This window comes from Alosa sapidissima, chromosome 13 (assembly GCF_018492685.1).
Source record: "Alosa sapidissima isolate fAloSap1 chromosome 13, fAloSap1.pri, whole genome shotgun sequence".
Lineage (NCBI taxonomy): Eukaryota > Metazoa > Chordata > Actinopteri > Clupeiformes > Clupeidae > Alosa > Alosa sapidissima.
In genome coordinates, this window is record NC_055969.1 from 36,252,749 (window position 1) to 36,274,529 (window position 21,781).

The following is a 21,781-nucleotide window of genomic DNA, read 5'->3' on the forward strand; positions in this document are numbered from 1 at the left end:
TCTCAATCACTTTGGAGGGTCATAGAAAAAATTCTTGCTGGCGAGGGAGGGTCACGTCTTTTTTGACTAACGCTCCCAAAACTCCTCCGGTAGCCCCTTAATTAAATAAATAACGAACAGTCCCTAATTGATTAATAGCCTAGGCCTACACCAGCAATTGTTGAACATTGACCTGTACAGGACATTGACAGTAGCCCAGCCTAACAAGCAAATGTTGCAAAATACATCAAAAGACGCAATTAATCAGAAATAAATAATGTAATCTGCATCGCTTTATTTAACAAACTGCAAGCAACAAGAGCATTGAGTTCGCTGTAAGGCCAAACCCAAGAGCAAAGCCTATCTGTTAAGGCAGTCGATAGGCTATATAACGAGCTGTGTGCCTGGAAAGACGATAGATGACGGCTCTGGTCATCCCATACCCTCCCCCCACTTCCTGTAGCCTACCATTATGAAGGCCTGTAGCCTAAAACGACTCGTTGCCGTTTTGTGACATTAAGCTTTTTCACGTTAAGCCCCCCTCCCCCATCCCCTTCTTTCACAAGCAGTGGGGGAGCGCGGGGCACAAAGTAACACTTTTTGGTAGACAAAGGAGGGTTCTCCGCGCTTCTGTCATTTGGCCACAATCCGTTGCAACCAGGCCAGGACAGATATTTTAGAGAGGAGAGACGCCGGTGCAGCTCAGATGTCTTCTTAATTTTCTTTATTCTTTAGTAAAAGGTGCAGAACATTATTAAACTTTGACTAACATTTCGATGTGTCGATGTTTTTGACTAACGAACATCGAAACGTTAGTCAAAGTTAAATAATGTTCTGCACCTTTTACTAAAGAATAAAGAAAATTAAGAAGACATCTGAGCTGCACCGGCGTTTTGGCTTTGGCTAAATATTTCTAAAATCATTTGAGTTTCACTAGTCACATGTTTTAACAAGCAACACTTGTTATTGAACAAATAACAGACGTGTGTCGAAAATTGACTTTATTTTCCATATGGAGAAATAACATATGCAGAGTCTAACCAAGGTCAATCTTGCCAAAAAAGCCCTCAAACCTGAAAACACGAGGCAAAAGTGCAAAACATCACAAAACTAACTAAACTAACACGCGCATATTTTTGTATTGCAATCATTGTAGCCTACAGTTGTAACAGCACGTAACAGTCGTTTTACTCCCCGGATGCGCTCATTATAAAGAACGTTTAACGTGTCCCAAAAACAGCTATCAATTAAATCACCAAACGTCTTATAAACAAGTATTGCCAGGAGCAACACCTTGCAAAAAATGATAACAATAGGCCTAGGCCTTTATATGGCTCTGCTCCTGCCTAGATTCGAACTCAGAACTGCCTGAAAGTTGCAGACCTGTTCTGGAAATACGTGCATTAACCCAGTGTTTCTCAAAGTGTGGTCCGGGGACCACTGGTGGTCCGCAAGCTATCCCAAGTGGTCCGCGAGCAGACGTGGTAAAATATGATATAGATGAGCTGTTTGCAATATTGAACCAACTTGTATGTAAATCCAAACAGTTCTGCAACACTGTCTATGTAAGATATGCCAGTTTAAATCATATGAATCCTCTGACACATTAAGCAAGGTGAAAATACAATAAGCAAGGGGGTTCAGTGAGTAGGCCTATTGTGCTGATATACTGTTGAAGTAGGTCTAATCTATTTTTTTAGCTAGGTGGTCCGTGCATTTTTTATTGGTTAAGTGGTCCTCCATCTGAAAAAGTTTGAGAAACACTGCATTAACCCACTCGACCGTCAGACAACGCTATCTGCTTCGAGTAGGCCTATTGGGTAGGACTGTAGCCTACACTGGTTGCTGTGGCATAGTCTTGAGTGACCGAATTCGTTTTTCTTTGTCATATGAATGCTGTCATTTTGTTAACATTACTGTTAAGGAGATGCTGTAGGCAAAGTCTATATTTCAACCTCGTTAGTGTAGTAAAAGAAATCAGAACTATTCACAAGGTTTCTGGGCAGCATATTTATGTTCTGTTAGCAAGCGAACTTCTCATGACTACCGACAAAGTAGCCTACTGCCAGCTGACGAAGCTCTCATTTTAAAACATTACTGAGAGACAGACACTGTACAATCAAGAAATCTTGCCACTGAATCCAAAACTAACCCTAGGACAAATACCGTTCAGCACAATGATTCATGCCCAATTAATTCCCCCTGTTAAAGTGTTCGCCTTTGTTACACTATTTGGTTTCGTGATGTAGCCTATGATAAACACCATATGGCAAAATATGTGACTCAGCTAATGTTATAGGCTATACAATTGAATTTCCCCTCTTAAAGGCAAGCTGGTGTAGCTTATTAGACTAGGCTACTATTAAAATACACCGACGGTAGCCTTGGCTATGTGTAAAGTAAGCTATCGCATGATTTCATGCACGTAAGTGAAAAGGGCCTTGCATCTGTCAAGTTCGCACAGGGCCTCGCATCCCCTTGCGACGGCCCTGCAGCTCCTCCTAAGACAGTGAGGAAAAAGTAAAAATACGCGATAAACCCGGGAAAAGTTGACAGGTTTGTTTCGGTCCCGGTGATGCATCAATAAATTGTTGGGACTGGGGAGGGTCATGCGTTTTTTCTCAATCACTTTGGAGGGTCATAGAAAAAATTCTTGCTGGCGAGGGAGGGTCACGTCTTTTTTGACTAACGCTCCCAAAACTCCTCCGGTAGCCCCTTAATTAAATAAATAACGAACAGTCCCTAATTGATTAATAGCCTAGGCCTACACCAGCAATTGTTGAACATTGACCTGTACAGGACATTGACAGTAGCCCAGCCTAACAAGCAAATGTTGCAAAATACATCAAAAGACGCAATTAATCAGAAATAAATAATGTAATCTGCATCGCTTTATTTAACAAACTGCAAGCAACAAGAGCATTGAGTTCGCTGTAAGGCCAAACCCAAGAGCAAAGCCTATCTGTTAAGGCAGTCGATAGGCTATATAACGAGCTGTGTGCCTGGAAAGACGATAGATGACGGCTCTGGTCATCCCATACCCTCCCCCCACTTCCTGTAGCCTACCATTATGAAGGCCTGTAGCCTAAAACGACTCGTTGCCGTTTTGTGACATTAAGCTTTTTCACGTTAAGCCCCCCTCCCCCATCCCCTTCTTTCACAAGCAGTGGGGGAGCGCGGGGCACAAAGTAACACTTTTTGGTAGACAAAGGAGGGTTCTCCGCGCTTCTGTCATTTGGCCACAATCCGTTGCAACCAGGCCAGGACAGATATTTTAGAGAGGAGAGACGCCGGTGCAGCTCAGATGTCTTCTTAATTTTCTTTATTCTTTAGTAAAAGGTGCAGAACATTATTAAACTTTGACTAACATTTCGATGTGTCGATGTTTTTGACTAACGAACATCGAAACGTTAGTCAAAGTTAAATAATGTTCTGCACCTTTTACTAAAGAATAAAGAAAATTAAGAAGACATCTGAGCTGCACCGGCGTTTTGGCTTTGGCTAAATATTTCTAAAATCATTTGAGTTTCACTAGTCACATGTTTTAACAAGCAACACTTGTTATTGAACAAATAACAGACGTGTGTCGAAAATTGACTTTATTTTCCATATGGAGAAATAACATATGCAGAGTCTAACCAAGGTCAATCTTGCCAAAAAAGCCCTCAAACCTGAAAACACGAGGCAAAAGTGCAAAACATCACAAAACTAACTAAACTAACACGCGCATATTTTTGTATTGCAATCATTGTAGCCTACAGTTGTAACAGCACGTAACAGTCGTTTTACTCCCCGGATGCGCTCATTATAAAGAACGTTTAACGTGTCCCAAAAACAGCTATCAATTAAATCACCAAACGTCTTATAAACAAGTATTGCCAGGAGCAACACCTTGCAAAAAATGATAACAATAGGCCTAGGCCTTTATATGGCTCTGCTCCTGCCTAGATTCGAACTCAGAACTGCCTGAAAGTTGCAGACCTGTTCTGGAAATACGTGCATTAACCCAGTGTTTCTCAAAGTGTGGTCCGGGGACCACTGGTGGTCCGCAAGCTATCCCAAGTGGTCCGCGAGCAGACGTGGTAAAATATGATATAGATGAGCTGTTTGCAATATTGAACCAACTTGTATGTAAATCCAAACAGTTCTGCAACACTGTCTATGTAAGATATGCCAGTTTAAATCATATGAATCCTCTGACACATTAAGCAAGGTGAAAATACAATAAGCAAGGGGGTTCAGTGAGTAGGCCTATTGTGCTGATATACTGTTGAAGTAGGTCTAATCTATTTTTTTAGCTAGGTGGTCCGTGCATTTTTTATTGGTTAAGTGGTCCTCCATCTGAAAAAGTTTGAGAAACACTGCATTAACCCACTCGACCGTCAGACAACGCTATCTGCTTCGAGTAGGCCTATTGGGTAGGACTGTAGCCTACACTGGTTGCTGTGGCATAGTCTTGAGTGACCGAATTCGTTTTTCTTTGTCATATGAATGCTGTCATTTTGTTAACATTACTGTTAAGGAGATGCTGTAGGCAAAGTCTATATTTCAACCTCGTTAGTGTAGTAAAAGAAATCAGAACTATTCACAAGGTTTCTGGGCAGCATATTTATGTTCTGTTAGCAAGCGAACTTCTCATGACTACCGACAAAGTAGCCTACTGCCAGCTGACGAAGCTCTCATTTTAAAACATTACTGAGAGACAGACACTGTACAATCAAGAAATCTTGCCACTGAATCCAAAACTATGTTTAACATTATGTACAAGGCTTAGGCTACAGTGGACTAGCATGTTGCAGGGGCTGCTAAAAACACAGAGAAACGCACTGAAAACTCAGCCAATCACAGCCCTTGCTGTCGAATGCGCCGTCTGGTTCGACCGTGGAACTCCACAGCGGACTATGCTGCCCCCAAGCGGCTGCAGTTGTACTTACATTTCACCATTCACCATGATCGTGAATGAAGTGTCAATTTTTAACTGGGACCCACTGTATCTCTCTCAAATTAACAAGATTCAAGGTGAAACAATTCCATAGTGCTACAAATCACACACAACAAATAGGCTAAAGAAGGTTCTGTGTGTGTGATTTAAATGCACAAAAAAGACCTCTTAAGTTTTGCAGCAAGGCAATGTGTTCTCTTATGTCGGTATGGTCAAACCAAACAAACTTCAACTGGCAAGCAGAAGGTTCTGTGTGTGTGTGTTTTAAATGCACAAAAAAGCTGAGCTGACATTACCCATGTAAATCCTAACCATGCAAAACAGTTTTCCATAAAGAACCAAGCGATATTTAATAGGAGCAGGGTAGGTGTTCTTTAGACTTTTGGGACTGGTTGCACAATCTCTCCTAAAGACTTGTTTTACTAACACTTAAAACACTGGTCATGAAAACACTTCCATTGATGTCAACACTACAGGCAATATGAACGTAGATGCCTAACACTGACAGGATTTAGTGTTAATGTTAGGCATAAGTATAAAGTTTATGCTATATCTTAAACCAATTAATATCAATAAATATATTATCATATCTAATGAAGAAACTGCCACCTCATGTTAGGACTCAGAATTACAAACCTTCATTCAGGTCACACTTTCTGAATTCACTGTATTTTGCAACATACTTGATGACAGAATTAACAAATCTACCCAATTACTCTCTCACAAGGATGGTGCTGAAACCAGCAAACATATCTTTTCACTACTGACTCCATGAAGTCATACTCACATATGGGATCACAATGGGCTGCATAGTGCTGCATATGGGATCAAAATCACCAAGCATATGTCTATGAACTGCAATAGTGCGCTGCTTGGGCTAGGCCTTTTAACATGGCTAATCTAATGTATATTGTGGCATTACAGCAGTGGGTGTGTGCAGTGCTGAAATAAAGCACCAATGTAGTGGCATAAGGCAATTTGTAAAGAAATTCACTTTAACAGAATGCATTAGACCATTGTCCAATCAATATGTTAATTAATATTTATCAATAAAGGCAACATACAAAACAGAGCATTGTAGCGTAGCTTCCAGTTGCCTAGCAACACAACCACAAAAGTCAGCAGTTCCTGCTGCATTAAATCGAATTGATATGTGGTCAAGTGTGTGACTTCATTACGAGGGTATTTGACGAGAAAGGCTTCAAATATGACTCAGACAATCATATTTCAGAAGTGGAAATATCCGTTTTATAATTCAATTTTCAACATTTGCACAGGTTGGATGCCAATAAAAGAGAGAATTGCCAAGGCCTCCCTTTCTCCTTCTGCAATTTCAACAGAGATGAAAGAAATCAATCAATAGCAAAAGAGGAATTTATTGAACCCACTGATTGGGCTTCATACTGGTCCAATATAAAGAAGCAAATCGAGGAGTACAACCTTTTTCCAGCAGTGGAATAAGACGAGCGGAGGAAGGGTCATTCTGCTAGATGGACACACGAAGAGTGGGCCACTGCTACCTCTGGTGAAAAAGAACGTCGTCAAGGCTGCACGTATTGCATGAGCCGAAAAGGGTGTTAGCAGGCTTTATTACACGGCTCTTCACAAGACAAGTAGAACGCTTTTGCGATTGACTTGAATGGGATTTCCCAACGTTCTACGGTAAAATAAATTAATGTAATTACCGCTGCAAACATATAATTACCGCTGTCAATGGCAACGGGTTTTGTGCTGCTGATCATATCAAGTATTCCGGTCACTTCTTGCATTGGAACTTCATTCAAAAGTGAAAGCAGATGGTTGATCAGCTGTGTTCTAAAGAATGTTTGATTCAAGTTCAGCGTGTGTTGCGAACTATTTGTTTCTCAGCAAAAGCCACGACGAAACGGTAACAAATAAGTGTAAAGAGACATATCGTGGAGTTTATTTTTTCATTTTGGCAAGTAGCCGTATAATAAGCGGGATAATGTATAGAACGCCGGTCATTATGGGAAAATAAGTCCCTTCAGGGAGAAACAAGACCCCTCCGCTGGTGCGTCAGGGTCCGGTTCGCCCTGTCGGGACTTATTTTCCCATAATGACCGGCGTTCTATACATGATCCCTTATGGAACGTCGTCAAGGCTGCACGTATCGCTACACATGAGCCGAAAAGGGTTTTAGATGTTAGCAGGCTGGAACGTCGTCAAGGCTGCACGAATCGCTACACATTGGATCCTTGCCACCACAAAGAATGTTTCAGCAACACAAAGACAAGACATTGAAAAATGAGAATAGCTCCATTCTGCATCATTGAACACAGGCATAATTCTGTTTTATCGTGGATACAGTATTTATAATAGAGAACTAACTGCTTTACTTGCCCTTCTACACACAGAGGTAAAGCATTCACTATGTGCTAGGCACTTTTGCACCGTGTGCTAACCATGTGCTTCACTCCATATCTATATGGCAACTGGACACATGATATGACAATTTGTATGGATGCACCAAAAACTGCATGACTATACAATGTATTTGAAACATAGGCCAAGTAAGGAAATTACTTTTGCAAATAATATTTCAATACAAAATGGGGTTCTATTATTATCACATACTGAGACTTAAAGTGATTACCGTCTCCCTCATTCTCAATAACAGCCTCCACATTACTTTCCCCTGCATCTCCATGATTGCTTTTGGAATTTGTCATCCGCAATAATGCAAAAATATACATCCCAGAGAAAAATATACATCCCAGAGAGAAAAAAAAAAACTCTTTTTCCCCTTGGCCTCCATTATCTAGACTGGTTTGAAAACAGAAAAAAATGTCATGTCTTAAAAATTCCAATCCAAATGGCACAGCAATCTCCATAAAACCTTTTTCAATTTATATGCAAATGTGAATTAAATTTTAATAAAGGGGGGGATATTGAAACGAAACTCAGACTTGAATTATACAAATATAAATCCTGAAAGAACAGACTAAAATTAGAAATTCAAGGCAGTATCCGGCCTGCCGCTAAGCCCTTGAACACAGCCAGATTAAATTTTTGATGAAAATCAAAATGGCTATGCAGGAACTGACAAGCAGACCTGCCCTATTGTGATGTATAGATCCCTTAAACTAAAGGGCAATTCATGTGCCTAACAACACCCCCACAAACACACACACACAATTTTCATATAAATTACCTTCGGCTGCACATTTTCATTTTTAGAAAGCCTGAACTTTTAGAGACTGCTCTAAAAACCAAGGATATTGGGTAGTTGTGAGGTAGGGTGGAGGGTGTTTTAGCATCTCTGTGTGTGTGTGTGTGTGTGTGTGTGTGTGTGTGTGTGTGTATAGTTGCGAGGAGGGGGTGGAGGGTGTTTAAGCATCTGTTTTCAGCAGCAATTATTTCAGTTCATACATAAATTCATGAAACCAACAAAGGTTTAATTTCATATCACCAGAGAAAAATACAGAGCAAAAAGGCCTATATTTACAACCAGTCCAGCACAGCAGAAACACAGGGCAGGGGAAGCATGCCAAGGCACTGCATACTCACATCTTTAATATCACAGCTCTAAGGCCCTATCGCCACATGAAGAGCACGTCATGAACCATCTACCGTGGTCTCAAAGAGGGGGGGGGGGGGGGGGGGGGGGGGGGGGTCAGAAGAAAACACAGAACAGCAAGGGTCCTCTAAGCCAACACACTCACACAAATTAATGCAATACTAGGAAAAAACACAGAGCAGCAAGGGTCATGTGCGCGCACACACACACACACACACACAGGAGGTGACTCGAGACGGAAGTTAATTTCAACAAAGCTCGAGACAAGAGAGTTGTGGTTTCCTATTAAAACACAACAGACATTAAGTAGCTGCACGCGATGACGTCATGTTCTCTTCTCTCCTCTCCCTCCTCTTTGCCCGTTAATAGAAAAGGAAATGAAAACTAGGCCTGACTCAAGGCTTGCGTCTGAGTGTTCGTCTGAGTGATGCGAGAGGGCGGCGAGGAGGCCTACCTCTCTGCCGCCGCAGCCTGAGGGGTCGGGGGTCTGGTCAGAGCTCCTCTCAGTCCAATGCCACCGTCTTCCCGGAGAGCCGGAGAGAGAGAGACAGAGAGTGAGTCCTGAAAGGAGGAGTGTGACGGGTTAAAATTAGCCATTCGACCTCATGCTACGCTAGCCCAAGGTCTGGGAGCGGGGGAAGTTCACAGTAGAAATTTACACTCGCTGCTCTGTGGAAAGTTTCAAGAATTTATGCAGAAGGTGGTGGTGTAGTGTGTGTGTGTGTGGGGTGGAAGCTAAGTGCTTTTCGCTCATGTGAGGAGAGAGAGGCAGAGACACTGACAACACCTCCAGTGGACATCGCAGACCGAGAAAGAATACACCATCTCCGCTTGCCTTCGCCACAGAAAAGGCCAAGTGAGGGTACAGCAGAAACATGGTGTATCTTGTGTAAACAGTGTCCTTAGAACATTAGAACAATCCTGGTCAAAATCTGAAGTAAAAATGTTTTTTTGTTTGACTTGGATAGCACTGAGAAGATGAAGGCAGTATTTTTAGCCAGTCTTTTCTGCAGCACGTTTCCCTAGGGAACAGTCCTACAACTTCAGGAGCCGTTTCTTTTAGCTTAGGCTTACACCATTCGGTCAATGTCAAGCTTTCGAAATTGGTGCCAATTTCACTTTTCACTGTCTAATTTTCTACACAGAGGACACAATTCAAACTGCTCAGAACTGAAATAAACAACAAAAATTACACAATTTTGCCTTTGTTTTTTTTTTCATTCCCCCAAAGATGTGGCAATTCACAAGTGAGGCCTAATTTTGTAACCACATTACAACAATGACTCTTCCTCTTCTGGAACAGCCGAGGATGCCTCGCACAGACGGCCATCTATTTACAGAACAGCACACTCTGAATTCCTCACTTTGTCACCAACTCCACCATTTTGTGTTCTCTCATTTAAGGCGGAAACATTTTTCCAGACCAGAAGTCATAAATTTACATTAATATGTAAAAAAAAAAAAAAAGGCAGAGGCAATTTTGTAAGTCACTGTGGGCAAAAAATTAAACGTCAACAGGAGTCTAAATTCAGCAGAGTGTTTATTAAAACTGGAGCCTTCCTGCCTCCCTCGTTTCGACAGAAACAATTTTAACTGAAATGGCTCCTTTCCGAGTGCAGGCAATTCCAGTTAGTCATTTACTAGGAAAACAAAATGGCGGTAACTTTATGCTACATCATACCTGAGCCTAGACTTCTCTTATTCCTTCTTGCACGAAAAGGTTGCTCACAGCCATGAATGATTCGGGCCAATATACCTTTATCTCTCATGACAATTTTCAAAATGCCAAGCTGCAGAAATAAACAGTCACAGGCAATATAAATATGTCCTATAAAATAACATCACAAGGCGCAATCTTCCCCACATCTGCTGTCTGCTACCGACATTTATGCTGTTTTTCCCCCCTCAGTCATTTCCCTCCACATTGCCTACAGTACATACAAATCATTCTGCTTTGATTTAATTTCCCAATATCTGGAGCATGTTTGCCAGCCAGGAGAGTCAAAGTTCAAATTCATATTCCACTGCAGCGGAGACAAATTTGAAACCAACCTCTGAAATCTGAGCCGCAGTAAAAGGTCAGTGAAATGACAACAGGCTTTGCCAGATCGGATTGCTGACTGAAAACAAAAATGCAGCCTCCCCCCAACGGCAGCGGCAAATTGTTTTGTGTGACTACAAGATTAATGTAAACAACAGAATGAAATCACCTAGGATTGTTGTTATTTCCCCCCATCCCTTCACATAATCTGCTGATGAACACAAAAAGGCTCTCCACTGTATATGTGGGTAAGCTTTTATATTGTGTTTGGTCAGTGCATTTCATTTTTTGTTTGGAGATTCCGCACAAAAGAGGTTTTCCAGCATCTCATTTTGGAGAATGTAGCATCTGCACATTGTCCTCACTTCCTCAAAACTGAAAACACAGACGTAAAACAGATGAAGGAACAAAAATAAACCTGAAGCTCATTGTTGAAATTGGGAACTCAATTTGGTCACACACCCTGATTCTATGTGCGTCTAAATTGTGAAAGACTGTTTGAAAATGTCCCAAGACTCCTTAAGAAAACTGGATGAAATCTAGGATTAGGTCAATAACAGGATCCCAGCAAATTTGGAGGTAAAAACAGCCTGATTAGGCCTATGTGCAGTAACAACAAAAAGGTTTAAAATGGTCGCTTTCCTAGCTTCACAGAAGCTGGGGTTCAGAATGCAGCAAAGCTTGGATTGATCATTTCTCAGGTAGAGGAGTTGGGGGTGGGGGGGGCTCCACAAAAGGATAGGCTACCAATAAAGTTGTCCTCCAGAGAGAATAGAATTCACCACGACACGGATCTCCATAATGAACTGCACATGACTTCATCAATTAATTCACACTGCTTAAAACCTGACAATATTTATACAAATATTTGTATAAAAATGTAAACAATCATCATCAACAACAAATCAACCATTTCTTACTGTGGTTCTCTTTACCTCATTCAAACATAGTTTATGGAGAGAAAGAAAGGGAGAACGAGAACATTTCAACTGGCGAGTCAATCATGAGAAGCTCACAACGCAAACTGGCATATTTCAGATTCATTGCGGGCTAGATTGTGAAATTTAAATTAAATGCACAATCAAATTAATTGTAATTCTTTCATTTTGAAAAAATATCCACCGACAGGTGGCGCCAAGTTCAAAACTAAAACGAACTAAGAGACGTTCTGTCAACATTTTCTCCAAAAAATATGGACCGTGTCAGACAAATGTCCAAACAGTAACAGCACTTTAAACAAATAAACACAATTCTGTGGTAATACGCCACGACTTAACACATGGCAGCGCAAAATGCGGAATTAGTCAGAAATTCTGTGAAAATTCTCCAAACATGGCTGCGTGTGTGTAGGTTTTGTGTTTTCAGATTCTTTCCCTACCCTTCATGTTTTTCCGTCCCGGAACATTTCTCTCAACATTCAACTTCATTTCTCAGGCAGCATAAAACAGCACCGAGGAATTCACTGCGCACTCGGTAACATGCAAAACAAACTACAATTGCGAACTGAAACTTAAACTAAACAGTCTTTTAAAAATTCAACAGATTAGCTTTCAGCACAGGTTATAACATTTCCCTCGTTGCCAACGAAACATGCTGAATTAGCTTGGTGCAAGCGTACATGAATTCGTTTCGATACAAACCTTTCGACTAATTACGTGAGCAAGTGGCCATTGGAAATTTCTAAATTTGAGATTTCTAAAAATCAGTCAAACCCAAGTAAGTACCGTGTGTCGTTCCCTCCCAAAATGATGCGGCTCATTCGGGTTGTGTCGCTGGATCCCTCGAAACCTCCTCCTTAAACCTTAGGGTGACGGCGCTGTCGGCAGTAAAGGAACATTTGGATTTCAAAATTCTCTCAATGAATTTGCCCGCAACCTTGTGTTCTTCCGGAACGTCTCCGGGTGCTTCACTTCAAGCGGGATACACACAACACGCCTCTCTGGGCACCGTTTCCCTTCTCGCAGGGTGTGTGTGGTGGTCTGTCCTGTAAAATCGTTCATCCGCCATCATGCAAGGGCAGGTTCCCAATTCGCAGCGCCTGACTCTAGCTAGCTACAATGCATCAAATAATACACGGAATCTGTTCCGCGGAGGCACGACCGTAAAGTTGCCCAGGAAATAATGTTATTTGGTGCCCTGCACATTGCTGGCTCCAGCCAAAGACCATATTGAGTAGTTCTGTGGAAAGAAAGAATGAACGTTACCCTGTTTTGTGTCCAAATATAACAGCGTTTTCATCCATAAATGTTAGACTGTAGCCTAATTGCGAGCCAAAATTGTGGAAATGACTAGCTAAGGCAAACATACATTTTGACAGCCTGTAAAACATTCTTGAAGTTATTATCAATCAAGCAGCATTTCTACCAGTTATTCATCAATGACAACTTTTACCAAATAGCCTAAAAGGATAGGCCTGTCGACCTATAACTTTATCCAAGCACAGGTTCAGATTTATTCACTAGCCTAGACTCTGCACTTGGTGTCTTTCATGAAGAATTACTTTTCCAAAATCTGACTTTTTCACCCAGTGGTTCAGTGGGACTGATTCTGTACAGTGGCACTCTCTAATGGAGATAGTTGGCCAACAAATTTACATTTATTTATTTATTTTATATTTTTTCCCAATTCGAAATACAAATTTACAAGTTCATGCAATGTTTTGTAAATTACATTTTTCACCAATAATGTTAAAAAAAAACAGGAGCCTACATGAGCACTGCCAGACAAGTGGATTGTGATATTTGTGCAATGAGCATGTAAGCCATGCATTCACAAAAGTAGCCTATGCTAAGGCCTACTCAAAAAAGGCTTCATTGGTTATGCAAGATTTAGATCAGATTCAAAGTTCTAGTGGTTTATTGGTGTTTACAGGACTTATCTTACCAAATTTAGTATGAAACATATATTAGATTAAGGTTTGTTTGACTAGGAAAGAAAGAAAGAAATTATATGAAATTTGTTTTGCTTTATAGGCTAGATGTTTGCCGAGCACAGTCCACAGTTTGGATTGGATTTTCCTAAAGGTTGTTGATATTTCAGTTTTAATCAAATTACAGTCATCCATTTGTGCTTCTGAAACACTGTGTTGATTGGCTTGATTAAAGTTTTAAGGCTATAGAGGACAGTGTGGAACAATTAAAGTTCTATAGGACAGTGTGGAACAATTCAAATTCTACATGTAAAGTTCAAAATTTAGTGTAATATATAAAAGTGTACCACCCAAACTACACTACACTACCTACTTAATATACTGCCTATAATTATAATTAAGCATTCATAATATATAGGCATATATATATATATATATATATATATATATATATATATATATATATATATGTATAGCCTATATATGTATATATCTATATAAAAAGTGTTTGCCCCCCTGTTAAAACATAACTTAATGGTGGTTTTTCACACCTGAGTAAATTTAGCCATACCCAGGCCTGATTACTGCCACACCTGTTCTTAATCAAGAAATCACTTAAATAGGACCTGCCTGACAAAGGCCAAAAGATACCTCAGTCCAGCAGATGGCGGTAATACATTTGATTGTAAACTGCCATAAAACTCTACAGAAGAAGAAGAAGATAGAGATAGATAGATAGATAGATAGATACTTTATTGATCCCCGAGGAGAAATTCAGGGGGGTCTCAGTAGCATACAGACATCACACACAACATGCACTTACAGCAGAAATGGTAAATATAAGTATAAGTATAAACATATAACCAAACTCCACTGTACAATAGAGACAGTAGGAGATAAGAAAAACTAAATATTAAAATATAAATAACTATATAATAAAAACTATACTAAATATACTATATAAATAAATGTAAAAAATCCAGTGTGCTTGAGGGTGATCAAGCATGAGACGCTTGTAGTGACAGGGCCTGTAGTTCTGTGTGCATGGTGAGAGAAGGCCAAAAGATCCTCAAAAGCTAAACATCATGGCAAGATTCAATGAAATTTAGGAACAAATGAGATCTATCAGTCTGGAAAAGGTTCTAAGGCCAAAGGTTCTAAAGCTTTGGGACCCCAGCAAACCACAGTGAGAGCCATTATCCACAAATGCCAAAAACATGGAACAGTGGTGAACCTTTCCAGGAGTGGCCAGCCAACTAAAATTGCCCCAAGAGCGCAGTGATGACTCCAAGAGGTCACAAATGACCCCACAACAACATCCACAGAACTGCAGGCCCCACTTGCCTCAGCTAAGGTCAGAGTTCATGACTCCACCATAAGAGCAGTGCTGGAGGAAGTACTGAAGCTCAGTACTTAAGTAAAAGTACAAATAAGCAGAGAAATATTTACTTGTAAAAGTACCACAATGACAACCCTACTTAAGTAAAAAGTACCTGCTTTTAAATGTACTTTAAGTATTGAAAGTAAAAGTATTTGCATTATAATTTATTCTCTTAATATCTATATTCTAAGAATAAAAAAACATTATGGGCTGTGGCATTTTAATTAACCTAGTTTTAGGTTATACTAGACTAGATAGTTTTAAGCTAATTGTGCTTACCATCTGTGGCCCAGTTTACATTCTGACTTAAAATTCTAGAGACCGTAATTCTGGTTATCTACTAGTGTGATCTGCTGAGTAGAATATCATTCAGCAAAACACGAGAGCCTGAAGTTTAACGGGGTAGACAAGGGAAACGTCCGCTGGATCATAATGCCAATTCTGCTGCTCCAGATTGAACAGAGAAGTTGTTGAGAAGGTGTCTTTATGATAAGGTTCAGTTTCACTTGCGCAGACGCGCATAGACATTGAATGAGTGCTCACATTAGGCCTACTACCCCCCGTAGGCTATGCCTCTTTATTTGATCACACAATTAAGAAATATTTCCTAATCTGGAAAATGTTTAGTTTTTTTCGGCCAGCGGTTCTATAATACAATTCTTTTGTGCCGCAAATAATCTGACGTGTGACAAGCATGGACATAGCTTGTAACTTCGTTGATCCGCGGATTAGCAATCTCATCGGAGAGGTGGCCCTAACGCTGCAGATAAGACACAGAGAAAGGCACAGAACACAGTTGCATGTCCAGTGTAGCCATGGGTCTGGTGAATATAGCCTACCGAATGTAGATGGCTACAAGCTCACGCTTTGCCTGGTCTAGACTAGAAATTATGTTTCAAAGATTTAGAAGCTGGGCACGTAGTGCTCCAGAATCTTTGGTGGCAACCCCGCCCCCTGGTAAAACAAACGTGTTTGTCAGAGAGAAAAAAAAACTGATCATAAAATGTAATGTAAAAAGGAACGATGGTGTAGAAATGTAGCGGAGTAAACGTACAGGTAATTGCTGCAAAATGTAACAAAGTAAAAGTCAGAAGTATGCACTATAGATTCTACTTAAGTAAACTACAAATATGTGGAAAAATTACTTAAGTACAGTAACAAAGTATTTGTACTTCGCTTACATTCCAGCACTGCATAAGAGACTGGGCAAAAGTGGCCTGCATGGCAGAGTTCCAAGACGAAAACCACTGCTGAGCAAAAAGAACATTAAGGCTCGTCTCATTTTAGCCAGAAAACATCTAGATAATCCCCAAGACATTTGGGGAAATACTCTGTGGACTGACGAGACAAAAATTAACGTAAAATTAACACCGCATTTCAGAAAAAGAATATCATACCATAGTAAAATGTGGTGGTGGTGGCAGTGTGATGGTCTGGAAGACTTGCTGTGATATGATATTGCTTGAATTTCCCCTTGGGGGATCAATAAAGTATCTATCTGTCTATCTATCGAAAATTTCCGGGCCATGTAGGTTTGGATTTTGTCTTCCCTTAATAACAACCTTCATTTAAAAACTGCATTTTGTGTTTACTTGGGTTCTCTTTGACTAATATTTAAATTTTTTAAAGGTGCTCAAGAGAGTGAGTGTCATGGTGAAGGTACAAAAAGTAGTCCAACAGTAGTCCTTTAGTTATGTGTGCATGGTAAGGTGCTCAAGAGAGTGAGTGTCATGGTGAAGGTGCAAAAAGTAGTCCGTTAGTCCTACAGTGCAACAGTGCAATAATAAGCTCTAGAGACCAGCATAAATAATATGGACAAATAGGAGAGTAAAGTATAATGTAGACAAGGTAATATAAAAAACTATAAAAAAAACTATGTCGGTGCAAGAACAGGTTGAGGTAATAGGGTTACAGCCATTCAGTATTGTAGCAGAAGCCATTGATCATGTGTGCTAATATACAGTAGCATGAAAAACAGTAGTAAAAACATTAGGCTGTGGACATTAGTAAAACAGTAGTTACTGTAAGTAGAAAAGTAGTTACTTTTACTAAGTCTGGCATATTTACATGGTGTTTTTTAAACAATGTTCATTAATATGCATGGTCCCTATTAAATAAACCAATAAAAAAATAAAATAAAATAGAAAATACATCCTCTGCTGGAGCTTAGAAAAAAATCTTTCTATATGACCATGCCATGTGAGTGAGCAGTCCATAAAAACACCAAGGTATTTATATAAAGAGACCTGACGCATGGGAGTATAATTCAATTCAAAATCATCCTTGTCTTCAAAGCACAACATAATCTTGCACCCTCTTATCTTTCAAGCCTCCTGACCCCTTACCAACCAACCCGCACCTTACGCTCCACTGATGCCCACCTCCTATCCACCCCCACTGCACATCTCCGTTCCATGGGTGACAGGGCCTTTAGCGTGGCTAGCCCCAAACTCTGGAACTCCCTCCCACTTGCAATTACGTCAAAGCACTTCACTGTCTACCTTTAAATCCTTAAAATAAATTCTTGAATTTCCCCTTGGGGATCAATAAAGTATCTATCTATCTAAATCCATGTTAAAACTCACCTTTTCACTCTTGCTTTTCCTACTCATAACCAGGCCTCCTCCATCCCACTCGCTCCTCTATTACTGTTTTATTTGTTTTACTTTATTCTACTTTTGTTGGCAATGTTTGTCTCCTGCTGAATGTATAGTGTGTTTTACTAAGTGTACAGTCTACATGTACTGTCCCTGTATATTGCTTTTATGTTACTTTTATGTTCTCTTGTCTTATTGTACAGCAGGGCTATTCAACTTCATTACCAAGTGGGCCAGACAGGACAACCACTGGGTCTTCGCGGGCCACCCAAAACATGGCGTTGCTAAAATGACTAATGTGACTATTGTACATACATATGATGTTCTGAACTAGTAATAAATGAGGAGGACAGAGGTACTCATTTCATGAACTTTACTGAATCGTTCTTCATGCATCTACAACTGGTCACTTGATGGTAATCTGTAGTCTGATTGTCTCTGTAGCGCCACCTAAGGTGTTGGATATGCAACAATACAATCATGAGAACATACCATTTCCCCCTTTCTTAAAAGGTTACTTCTCCTTTGCACAATGGGGTAACATCCAAAATGTATCAAAAGAAAATCCTGTAAGAAAAGTAATACTTAAACAGTTCTATTTAGAATTGTGTTTCTTCTTTTTCAGTGCTGTAACAAAAAAACATACATATTAACAACAATGCATTCTTTTGAACACTGTTACAGCAACAACCCTTTAATTCTCTATTCTATGGGGCATAATCACTGAGCCAAGTAGGTTGTCTTCTCACACGCTGGCTCCTGTTCTCTCCACTCTCACTAGCAGGCTCTGCAGGCCTCTCCTCTACTACTGGGAAAGTGAATGTCTCGGGCAAGACAGACAAATGTGAAGCATCCTAAGTTTTCCCATCATTAAGGGTGTAGCTGTGAGGCCCTTTCTGTTTTGTCACTCTAAGGGGCTCGCTAAACTTTGAATGCCCTATATTAACATGCAACGGGTTTCTCACTCGCACCAGACTTCCTGGTTGCAACTTTGGAGGCTTAGCATGTCTCTTTTCATCTGCGTATGTTTTCATGCGAAGCTGCTTCTTTTCCACCCTATCTCTCATTTCCTGATCCTGAGTAGGTTTGAGTTTTGGCTGAATTGAAAGTTTGGTTCACATCTTTCTCCCATTCAAGAGTTCGAAGAGTGACTTTCCTGTGGTTGCATGCAGTGTGGCTCTGTAGACTTTAAGGAACTCGGTGATGTGAGTGCTTGTGTGCAAGGTGTACCATGTGTGAACGTAAACTAACTGGCACCACAACTCTGTGTGTTCCTCTGATAATAAGTGAATCATGCATGGATAATTCATCTTTTACTCTGTAGTACTGCATCATATCCTCTGGTAAGTCTTTTGGTTTTGCAGGCCAGCCTTTTGTCATGTATGTGCGTACTTTACCTAACTCTGGGCAGGAAGAGCAGGCGGCTGTGAAGTCATTCATAGGAATGGCTGTAAGCAGTGTAAAGACCTCAGCAACAGTCTCTGGTTCGATGTCACTGGGGGCAGGAGCATCACGGATAGCCACAATGTGCTTGTCGTTTGGTAGCAGTCCATCCTTGCTGATGGTGTGGCCCAGGTAAGTGAGCCTGTCCTGGTAGAAAGAGCATTTCTCTGTATTCAGTTGTAGTCTGTAGAGCACCGCTTTCAGACGTTTTTCATGTTCGGCTCGGCTGGAGGCATATACGATGATGTCATCAAGATATGCCTGTACTCCAGATAAATCTTTAAGCACCACCGACATCATCTTTTGGAATGCTGAGGGCGCAGATGCAAGCCCATAGCACACTCTCTTGTATCTGAACAGCCCCTCATGGGTTATGAAGGCCGTCAGGTCCCTGCTATCCTCATGCAGAGGAACCTGGTGGTAAGCATTAGCAAGGTCAATGGTTGAGAACAAGGTCGCTCCTCTGAGCTCAGAAAAGAGCTCATCAATGTGTGGGATGGGGTAGCAATCAGTCACCACGGCCTTGTTAGGCTCCCTGAGGTCAGTACACATCCGGATTCTTGTGGAGTTCTTTCGTTGTGTCACCACGATTGGCGACACCCAGGGGGACGCGTCATCTTCTCGATTACGTCTGCGTCCAACAGGCGTTTCAGTTCCGCAGAAACAGCATCTCTGACGGAGAAAGGCAGTCTCCTTAGTTTCTGCTGCACCGGTTTCACGTCATCTCTCACTTTCACTTTGTGTATAAAGTTCTTTGCACAGCCGATGGTAGCTAGGGGTGGTGCCGTAGTTGTAGCAGGTGTAGGTAGAGGTGTCACTGTCATTTCCCTCACTATCTGGTCTGACTTAAGTTGCACTCTGTTTCCCACTATAACCATTTCTAAAGCCTGAATTAAATCTAACCCAACAAAGCTGAACCTGACTCCACTATGAAAAAGGATGCTGGGGCTGAACACCCATTAAGGTGTGCATTAATATCCAGTGTACCTAAAACTGGAATCCTCTCCCTTGAATATGTCACTAAGGGAATCTCTGTATGTTTCAGTTCCATGTCACTAAATGACTTCTCATAAATCCCTACTGGAAGCAATGAAACAGAAGATCCTGTATCTACTATCATCTGAACTGACACAATGTTAGGAGATGTGCCTAATTCTACAGTGCACCTTATTTTTCTCTCTACTTGGGCAGCATCATTAATAAGAAGAGTGGTTAATTATGGAATCACTACTTCCCTCACATGTTCTTTTCTCTCTCCTGAACGGCACACTTTTGCAAAGTGCCCAGTCTTTGAACAAGATTTGCATGTTTTATTTGCAGCAGGACATTTTGGAGAATTTGCCATCAAATCTGCTGATCTAAACCCCCTTTGCCCCCTGGGTATATGCTGATCTAAACCCCCTTTGCCCCCTGGGTATATGCTGATCTAAACTGGGTATCTGCTAAACTGGGTATATGCTGATCTAAACTGGGTATCTGCTAAACTGGGTATCTGCTGATCTAAACCCCCTTTGCCCCCTGGGTAACTGGGTATATGCTGATCTTTGCCCCCTGGGTAACTGGGTATCTGCTGATCTAAACCCCCTTTGCCCCCTGGGTATATGCTGATCTGAGTCACATACTGTACGCTTTCTCCACCAGTTGGTCGTGCAGCATATCTTGCTCTGCAGCACCATATTCACAAAATGGAAGCTTTTCCCGTAGCGCAGAAACATACTGTGCAATAGTTTCATCCTGCCTCTGAGCTCGTTGACGAAACTTATGTCTTTCAGCAATGACGTTTACTTTAGGCATAAAATGAGCAGTAAGGGCAGTAACAGCCTGTTTATATGTACTACCGGTATCTTAGAAGGTGTAGAAAATCCTCTGTCCTTCAGTTCCTATGCAGTGTAGCAATGTAGCACGCACGCGGGCATCAGGCCATTTCGCTCCCTCAGCGTCTATCACGAGTAGGTAGTTTTCGAACATTTTCAGCCATGTTCCAAACGGAATTGCAGGTTCTCCCAGACATTGTAAGAAAGTGGGAGGTAATGGAGTTGTAGACACAGCCATCCTCGTCGCCAATTTGTGATGTTCTGAACTAGTAATAAATGAGGAGGACAGAGGTACTCATTTCATGAACTTTACTGAATCGTTCTTCATGCATCTACAACTGGTCACTTGATGGTAATCTGTAGACTGATTGTCTCTGTAGCGCTACCTAAGGTGTTGGATATGCAACAATACAATCATGAGAACATAACAGCCACAATAGTCATTTCATATACATGCATTCATACATGTATTCATAAGTATCCAGCGGTTACATGCTGCTACGCTACTTAGACATTGGCGTCTAATTGTCGAAGTGGCGGCATTAACATTAATTTTCAAGCGTCCCACTACTGCGACAATTTTTTTTTCCATTGTCGGAGTAGCGACACTTGATCTTTTTTTCAAACGTCCTGCCATTCCGACACGAGGTCAATAACAGTGGCGTAGCCCTCTATTACGACATACCGTTATTACGACATCCCGTTATTACGACATGCCTCTATTTAGACATGCCCCTACTCAGATTTTTTTTAGTACCGCTATTCCGACATTACCAATCCTCATTTTCAATTTCTCTCTGCAATTCCTGTATCCTATCAAATTCCAACATCCTAGATGCATGGATGAGCTGTAGTCATGTCATCGGCACCTGCAGACATCAACAATCCACCCACCATCCACTCCAAACAATGTTTTTCCCAATAATTGATATCGGCACACATTTCAGTCAAAACCTTAGGTGATTTTGAACTGGCCATGTGAATAAATGTTACACATTATGTAAAACACAGGTAGCTCTCCTCCATTTTATTCTCTAAGCTCTCAGGGGAAAACGGTCAGAAACTCCATGCATCAAACAAACTCTTTGTGTGCAGGCCACCTATATTAATTAATTAATGGCCGTCAATCAATGGCCAATTGCGCAAAGACGGGCGGAATTCTTACGCTCCAGTAGCC

At 41.0% G+C, this 21,781-nt stretch overlaps 1 protein-coding gene across 1 annotated transcript in view; it reads right to left on the minus strand.

Moving 5' to 3' along the window:
* The window catches only part of znf618 (zinc finger protein 618), a 48,671-nt gene extending 36,109 nt beyond the window's left edge, over nucleotides 1-12,562 (minus strand). The window contains exons 1-2 of the mRNA XM_042059507.1: nucleotides 12,225-12,562; nucleotides 8,914-9,020 (exon numbers count right to left, since the gene is read on the minus strand). The gene's annotated coding sequence lies outside the window, so the exon portion shown is untranslated. The remainder of the gene's footprint in view (nucleotides 1-8,913; nucleotides 9,021-12,224) is intronic.
* Nucleotides 12,563-21,781: the final 9,219 nt, after the last annotated feature.